General features: G+C 37.6%; 1 pseudogene; it reads right to left on the bottom strand.

The window, feature by feature from the left end:
• Positions 1–384: 384 nt before the first annotated feature.
• Positions 385–5,040, bottom strand: LOC103641338 (uncharacterized; annotated as a pseudogene).
• Positions 5,041–8,301: the final 3,261 nt, after the last annotated feature.

The raw sequence follows: 8,301 nt of genomic DNA on the forward strand, positions 1-8,301 counted from the left end.
AAGTCAATTTCTTTCACCATAATTTTTTGCCTTTTTTAATCTAGTACTGCAGCCCAGAAATCATACAGCCGATTTGTTATACCATTTTTTTGCTTTTTTATTTTTAAACCTGCAGTAAGAGCATAGAACACAGGCGTAGAAACATAGCTGCTGGAAGCGCTGGGTTGCAGTAGAACCCAGACATTTTGTTTCACAATGTACCATAAGCAAAATCCATTGTAATTAAACACCAATCAACAATCAACACATATACTTAGCAACATATTATCATAGATATCATTTATCAACAACCAAATCATTCAAAATTTTCAAAATTGTCATCATGTTTCATCACACCAGCATCTAGTAGTGTCCTAAGGACAGTACCAAAAGGACATATCAAAATTAAAACTATCATCATGTTTTATCACCAGCATCAAGTAGAGTGCAAAGCACAGTACAAATAGGACAGCCAAATCAGGGCACAATCGACCAACTACTTATTGAGGCTAAAGAGACGACGAAGGACAGCATTGGTCTCATCTGCTCCTTTTTGCAGATCATTAATCTTTTCTAACTCCTTAGCCCTTGCTTCTTCTGATTCTTCTACCTTCTTCTTTAGGGCATCTAACTGAGCTCTAACTGCTAATGAGTTTTGCTTCTCTGATTCAAGTTTAGCCTCGAGTTCTGCCACACGTGTAGGATCATCACCATTGCAACTTTTCTTTGTGGCGGGTACAAGACCAATATTATGAAGAATTTTTGATGAAGACAGCACTTGAGCAACTGCTTCTGTAGGGGTCTTAGATTCTTTCCCTTCTACTCCAGGCTCAACCACAAGTGCTTCCATTGTGTCCTGTGAATGGGAAGGTTTAAAAATAAGACAAGTGGTATGGATAAAATGAAACCAAAACAAGCATTCAATAAACTAGTCACATTTATGTTCGGTTTCTATAGTACTAGCTCCTTCATAGTATTCACTTGGATAAGAACATGTTACATTGGGGAAAATTCCTCAACCACAACACAGTCAGCGCAAGGTGCACAAGTGAAATATAATGACAAGAATAAGCTAAACACTCAATAAAATGGATAGTTCTGCACGTATATTACTAAAGCTAAACACCACAAGTTATTAATCACCTTGGGCATCTTCATACACCCATTCAATAACTTTTGCCTAAGGCGTGTAATCAATCACATTTGAGACTCTGCTAGTGTACAACTAAATTATTAATCATAATGTTTATAAAAAACCTTTTCACTCACATAAATTGGCCATGATATTCACAACTGAGAATTTCATACCACATAGAGTAGAACTGAAAGTATTAACTAACTGATAATATAACACAACCAGTACTAGGATTTATGACATAGGATAAACACTACAGAAACTAAATAGGTCTGGTTGTTTATTACTTAACGATGAAGAACATCAGACATTGCACATCTACTCTGATTTATGAATGGTACTAAACAATATAGGTATTTGGCCAAAATTGCTTTCAATGCCAAACAATTATTCAGTTTGAAATCAATAAATAAAATTGCAGTTAAAAATGGAGCATAACTTACAATTGCTTCCTTTACAGGCTCAACAAAACCAGTTTTCCTACTACAATGGCACTCTTTAAAAAGATCAATCGCACTTGGTGGTGCATCTCCATATTTGGCTTGTTTCTAAAATACATGCAAACAATTTCCAAATGTAAGCTTCAAACATAAGGGATAGGTGAGGAACAATTGAACACATATTGTATATGTATATTACCACGGCATGCATATGTGCAATGTAACTCCGAGATCCTGTCTTTTGCTGGAACCGAACTTTTCCACGAATCACTTTGTTGTTCACACATTTGTCCTATAAAACTATTATCTTGTAAAACTAGAAACATAGATTAAATTATGTTCCAGCTTGTTCCTTTGAAGAAGGTATGTTTTGTTGGAATACTAGGTATGTTACTGCGTGTTCCTTTGAACAGCACAACAAGGTATGTTCCTGCATATTCATTTGAACAAAAAATGTAGCTCAAGAAACAATGGCACCACACACGTTTCTAACCTCATATGCCTTGGAATTTTAAGTCTACACTAGAGCAGTCCAAACTTGCTTTCTTTTTAGCTTCGCATATGGAGGTTAAGCTAATAAGTGAGTCATGAAAATGACCCAAACAGTTGTAAAGGATACACCCTTGTGTTCAAACAGCAACTAAAAAAGTGTTTATATTATTTATTTTGTGTGTGTTTCAGACCAGTTTTCTCTTTTTAACTTAAAGACACATACCACTCCTACATGCTTGAGAAAACCAGTATTTTTTTGAGAAAACAATAGTATCCAACAATTTATCCTCTAAAGTGGGTATTATAATCAAAATCAAAATCTTTTGATTTAAGTACAAACCACAAGTGGAAATAGCTCAAAGCATAAGATAGTTTATGTCTAATGTCATGTTGACAATAGTAGAAAACACAAATTGCAACTAGTAATTCTATACCTTGTGCTTTGGGGTAGACCACATATTCACTAGTTGCATCCATTGCTCATCTATCATAGTGCTCAACGGTGATGTTGTTCTCACTTTGTCAGCTGCCACACCATTAAAGTAAGCCTTCTTGAGCTTATAACTCATTTGTCGCTGATTACACCTCATCAAATCAGCACATGCATATTTGACATCTTTGTTTTTGGTGTCTATGGCAAATTGACCCTAGTAAAAAACATGCATATTAGAATAGAGAGATTCATAGTGTCTAATGAAATTAGATAGAACAATTTATAAGGTAAGGTGTCATTTGGAAGAGAGAAACATATGTAATTCTTTCTGCCATAGTTCTTTTAGCAATTTATGAGACAAAGTGCACCTGCTAACTATATACTAATAAATTGGCAATATATGACATAGGCCCTACCACCATATTCATTTGATGTTTAGGAAGAAAGACTATTTACTTACACCAATTCTACCGACGAAGTCTTCCAAATAGGATTTGTCATTCTTGTATTCCTTCCAATGTGTTAGGATCGGCATATGTTGCCTAATTACAATTCCTCCTTCTGATGCAAGCATTGCAGCTTGCATAGGAACCTCAGGATGTCTATTCCCTTCAGTGATGACCAATGGGATCTTAGTGTTTAAGCCTTGACTTATCCTTTCCAATTGTCTGCCCATACTTTTTCCCCTTATCCATTTATCTGTCATGACATCTATTTGACCTGAAAATAATGAACATTTTCACAAAATTAATGTAGATTATAATCAGTTTAATGCAAATTTGTAGAACATATTTGTTTTAGAATGGATCACTTTTTCTTGCCTTCATCACACATCTTAATCTCGTCATCATGGTGTGCAGGAAAATTGGCAGAAATCAATGTGTGCTCATCTGTATTTACAGTCGAACCATGTATATCTTTCTCAACTAAGGATAGTTACTCTACCAACTTGGTCTTCTACATTAGGTGCTACCACTCTCTTGGATCCTTTTGTTCCTCCAAAACCAATAGACATGTTGGTGTTCCTTCTTTCAATGTAGAAAGGTTCATCCTGCATGGCCTCGTAGGCATAATAAAAGAATTAAACCCAAATTTATCTTATTGCACATTGAGCACAAATCAGTAATAACACCAAAGGGGTACAATAAGAAATCTAAGTACCTGATCAGCCACATGATGATCATTGTTCTCACTATGATCAGGTTCATACAATGGATCAAAGTCTTCACGAGCGATAGAGTTCTTCCTTGTACTACTTGATCGAATAACTGATGTTAATCCAGTTATACCAAGGCTACTCAACATTTTGTTGTTCCTCATCACATTTAAAGCCCTCTCCTTTTCATACTCAGTAATTGGCACCTCTGAACATACATTAAATAGACAAAATATGAGTGTTCACCTGTAAAGGTGTGGGAGAAGGGACTTCTTCCTTTCTTAAACAACACTGCCATGTCTCTTGTAGTCTTATTAAATGAGCCAACAACCAAGCCTAATATGCAAGCCTAACAATAGAAGTTTGGAAACAGCAAAAGATATCCTAATATAGAAACATACTTCCTGACTCATTTAGGCTAAATCAATATGGAAGTCCCTTGGTGATAGAACTACTATCAGTTTGAGTCACTACAAAACATAAAGATGCAGTCCCTTGGCATCTGGCTGTCACCAATTTAAGGTGCCATGGGGTCCCGCCACTGAGCTTACCACCAACTACAACATCACCATGACATGAAATCTATCGTATTTAGAAACAATGCTGGTGATAGTTCAATCCAAGGAAAAATGTATTTGTAACAGTGGCTGACCCACATCACGGTGCATACATGGATAACTTGACAATTTGGACAAATGAAAAATGGATCCTTGCAGGATATTCGAGATAGATAATCCCAGCCTATGGTGTATGGCAGTGCCAAAGGCCTTAGCGGCATGTGATCAAAATAATCTTGTTACTTGTGTTCATTCACCATTGTCAACAATTTTTGCAGAAAAATAAGCATATAACTAAATTATGCATCTCTATTTACCACTGTGATAGATAACCTATAGAATCCATCTACAAAATGAGAATAGGGGACCCGATCTGAGCACCTCAAACCTCTCTGCTGCAAAAAATACACATGTGTTTGCAAGGATAAAAGATATCACTCTCTGCAGCGACGACCCGTGCTGGGCAACGGCAGCGGTGGCCCGTGCTAGGCGACGGCATCGGCGCCGTGTGCTGGGCAACGATAGCAAAGGATAGCAAAGCAGTAAATGAGAGAAGAACTTGAAGTCACTTACCACCAAGGTCTTTGCGTGTCCTTTCTCTATCCATCCTTCCAGGGGGCATCTTGATCACGACCACGTAGTGAGGAGGAGACACCGAGGAGGTTGGATGGATGGTGGCGTTGAGGCAGTTGGATGGAGCGGCGGCGCCGAGGAGGGGCGGGGCGGTGGCGTCCAGCGGTCTAGGTGGTTGGATTGGGTGGCGGAGTTGAGGCGAGGAAGATGGGCGTGGTGTGGGGTCGTGGGGTAGCGTAGGAGCGGCGGCGCCGAGGAGGGGCGGGGCAGTGGCGTCCAGCGGTCCAGACGGTTGGATTGGGTGGTGGCGTTGATGCAAGAAAGATGGGCGTGGTGTGGGGTTGTGGGGTAGCTTAGCCCCTGGAAGATTTGTGTTTTTAAATCTGGAATTCTGTAGCGTGCTACTCACAAAAGAATACTAGTTTTCATACATAAATAGATAAGTATAAGCACCAAACTCTATTATTATAATGGTAAGCCAATTAGGCTAACTTTTCCTTATTCGTGAGAAAATGTGAGGTATAATGTACTTTGTTTCACATGTTTTTAATAAAATCTAGTCGGTACTTAGAGAATAATAAAAAAAATCAATAATAACAAAAATAGATTAAAAAATAAAAACTTTTAATCCATTGTTTAAAGGCACAAACATTGGTGTGACTGTGCCGCAATTTTTAAAAGATGCAAAAAAAAGAAAAGAATAAAGCAACATACATGGGAATTGGACCACCATCTAATAAAGTGCTAGTAAACCAAGACAAACCACTACACTACATGCTAGTTACTATCTAATGGGCAAAGATAATTTATTTGACCAATTCAGTTTCGGTTTCAGTTTTATGGACATAGCCGCACATGTTTAGTTTTCTGGACACAGTCATTCAGAAATTCAGTGCCTGTGCAATTTTGGAAACAGGCATGCAACAAGTGCAGTTTCAGTTTACAAGCAAATTCAGTTACACGTTCAGTTTACACGCCATATGCCGTTTCAGTTACATGCCATGTTCAGTTTACTAGATGAAAGACATGGATCACAAGGTTGGTGTTGTGTATGACAAGGTGTTAGAAGCAGATCACAAAATTTGCTTGCTCGATCAGGCCTTCGACATAGCAGAGGCATCAGACATTTTGTCGCTGAACTGGTAGAAAGTATCCAATGCCATTGCCACCATCCCTAAGTCTGATCTAGAACTACATGGATGTCAAGGTGGATGACAACATGGACTACTTGGATTACAAGCTATGCAACATGAAAAGGAAGCCATCTATGGAATCTTGCAGGAATTGGTTCATAACCAGAAGAAGAAAAAGCGAGATGTCATTGGGTAGAAAAATGTAAGGGTATTGTAAACAGGTTGTGCACTACTGATGCATGGTTGGATCTATGTTCTGAAATCTGAAATATGTTCTACAATCTGAAATGTGAAATATGTGGTGCACACAAATGTGTTCTGAAATGTTTGTTTTCTGAAATCTGAGTTGCATAGAAATGCGTTGTGAAATGTGTATGTTCTGAAATCTGAAATGTGTATTCTGTGTAGCAGTAGTATTACAACAGTTAGACAATACACCCAAAAGTTGAATATAACTTCTCAAAGCCCGAACAAATAACAGCATAAAGTTCAATTCTCTCAAATAACAGTACTTGGTTGACTTCTTAAAAATCATACAAATTACAACATAAAGTTCACTCCTCTCAAATAACCGTAGCGAGTTCACTTCTTAAAAATCAAACAAATTGCAGCATAGAGTTCACTTCTCTCAAATAACAGTAGCTAGTTCACTTCTTAAAAATCAAACAAATTACAATGTATAGTTCACTTCTCTCAGATCAAACAAAAAACATGCTACTCGTTATCGCTGAAATCATCATCGTCATTGACAATAGTTATTGATTCTTCGTTGTCACTAGCATATTTCCATCCAGTTTCATCTTCATTGTCGCTTGTCTCATACTCTTCCACTTCCTCTTCTCGTTGCACTTCTTAAAAAACAAGTTCTTATGCACTATGTAGGAGCTCGAGAGTTCAAATCCTTTTTTAAATAATTTGATTTTTATATAATTTTCCACTTATGTTTTTCTATCTTTTTTCTCATTTAAACATTTTGATTTTTATATAATTTTCCCTCAGTTTTGTAGCGTAGTATGGGCGTTAGTTATAAATTATAGGTATTTTTCAACATGTATATTGATTTTTATTAATAACTACAATAGACATTTTAAATAATTACTTATTTGTAATATCTTATGACGATATGGAACTGTCATATAGTTATGACATTTACTGTTAGTGCCTTATGACAACAAGATATTCGTCACGATATAGCGATTGACTAGTGTTATGACGTTTTCTCAATGTTATTAGTGACGCTTCCCAAAATTCGTCATAAAGTTGTCTTGCCACAAAAAAATCGTCATAAAACAAAATAGTCAATGACGAAAATATTCATTGTCATGGGATGTTCGTCATAAAAGGCCACATTGTTGTAGTGTTAGTCGTTCTCGAACCTGCGATCTCGTAGCAGCACGTAGAATATTCTTACGTTGTTCGTCCTCATGTTTGGTGTACTATTATTTTTATGTATTTTCTTGTTTATTTGTATGTATTGCTACGAGTAGCAGTGAGGTCACGAGAAATCCGAAGACCAATTTGGTGAAGTGCCTAGGAATCTCAAGTCTAAGGTAAGTTGTGCCTTTGATCACTTTTCTTTACCTAATAATGTTCTCGGTTAATCACTGTGACATGCTCAGGTTAATTTGATGGGACGTAATAGGTTTCCCTAGATTTGTTTACCCCACTCCTTGCAGATAAATGAATTATTGGCCGGGTAGACTTGTTATTGCTCTACCTGGTTTTGGGATTAATGTTACATTTGAAGTATGATCATGTTCTAATTATGTTGTTGTTTTAATTATTGTTCATGACAAGATCATTGTGTTAATTGGAACATGGAGCTTAACTTGAGATAACCGTGCTACCATAAGGGTGGAATGGGACGCCCTTGGCCGACTAATTAGGAAAGCTAGTGGAGGACTACCTTACCCGAAAGGGGCAAGGGCGATAGAGGAGCTGCGTACAGGGAGGTCCTCGGGTCGATCATGTTGCGATGGTATTTCGAACGAGGGATTCCTATATTGCCTTTCTCGGAAACTGTAGCGGGTTTTCTGAAGCTAGTGAAACTTTGTAATGGCCTTGTAGTGCTACCATGCCTCGTCTCCTCGGCAGAGATGAATGGGAAGTCGCAATCCCTTGGCAAATGGGTAACACGACTTGTGCGTAAAGGGCACAACCCCTACAGAGTGTAAAACTGGTATATCAGCCGTGCTCACGGCCAAGAGTGACTCAGGTTTCTCACATGATTAACTTATGGAACTAAACTTAATCTGTCATACGCATTGCAATTTGGGTGTTATTATTAATTGTGATCTCTTATTTATTTGGGTTGGTATCTACTTATACTTAGTAACTGCTAATAAAACTTTGACCAACTTTAAAAGCAATGCTCAGCTTTAACCATCCTCTTTGGTAAGCCTT

This window comes from Zea mays, chromosome 10 (assembly GCF_902167145.1).
Source record: "Zea mays cultivar B73 chromosome 10, Zm-B73-REFERENCE-NAM-5.0, whole genome shotgun sequence".
NCBI classification, from domain to species: Eukaryota; Viridiplantae; Streptophyta; class Magnoliopsida; order Poales; family Poaceae; genus Zea; species Zea mays.